This window comes from Diaphorina citri, unplaced genomic scaffold, assembly GCF_000475195.1.
Source record: "Diaphorina citri unplaced genomic scaffold, Diaci psyllid genome assembly version 1.1 scaffold64068, whole genome shotgun sequence".
Classification (NCBI taxonomy): domain Eukaryota; kingdom Metazoa; phylum Arthropoda; class Insecta; order Hemiptera; family Psyllidae; genus Diaphorina; species Diaphorina citri.
The window spans coordinates 1-414 of record NW_007441325.1 but is presented as its reverse complement, the minus strand read 5'-3'; the positions used below and the strand labels follow the sequence as shown (position 1 = coordinate 414).

Below are 414 nucleotides of genomic sequence, written 5' to 3'. Positions count from 1 at the left end.
GCCCTTTTGTGCCATCGTTTTGAGCTTTTGGGCCTCATGGTAGCAAAATAAAAATGTTTAATAAATGACTGAAGATCTCAAATAATATCTCGAAAAATTAGATCGAAATTGATTAAAAATTGGACAAAAATGAAACGCCAACGTTACGTGGTGTTCCCAAGCGGTCACCCATCCAAGTACTATCCACGCTCAACGTTGCTTAACTTCAGTGATCGGACGAGAACTGGTGTATTCAACGTGATATGAACGTTGGCGACACAGTGTCTTTTAATAACAAAATGTAAATAGTAGAATGGATTTATGGCTAACTTGTTTCCAGTTAAAACGAGCTAATCAGCTTAAGGTGGATTTCCACCAACGCGACCTCTGTCGTGCGACAAAATCGCGCGACAATGTCGCGCGACGTCACCTGTT

The 414-nt window shown here is 41.1% G+C and overlaps 1 non-coding gene across 1 annotated transcript; it reads right to left on the bottom strand.

The window, feature by feature from the left end:
• Positions 1-135: 135 nt before the first annotated feature.
• LOC113473696 lies at positions 136-254 on the bottom strand. Its single transcript, XR_003395605.1, has one exon. It is a non-coding gene; the product is annotated as a 5S ribosomal RNA (ribosomal RNA).
• Positions 255-414: the final 160 nt, after the last annotated feature.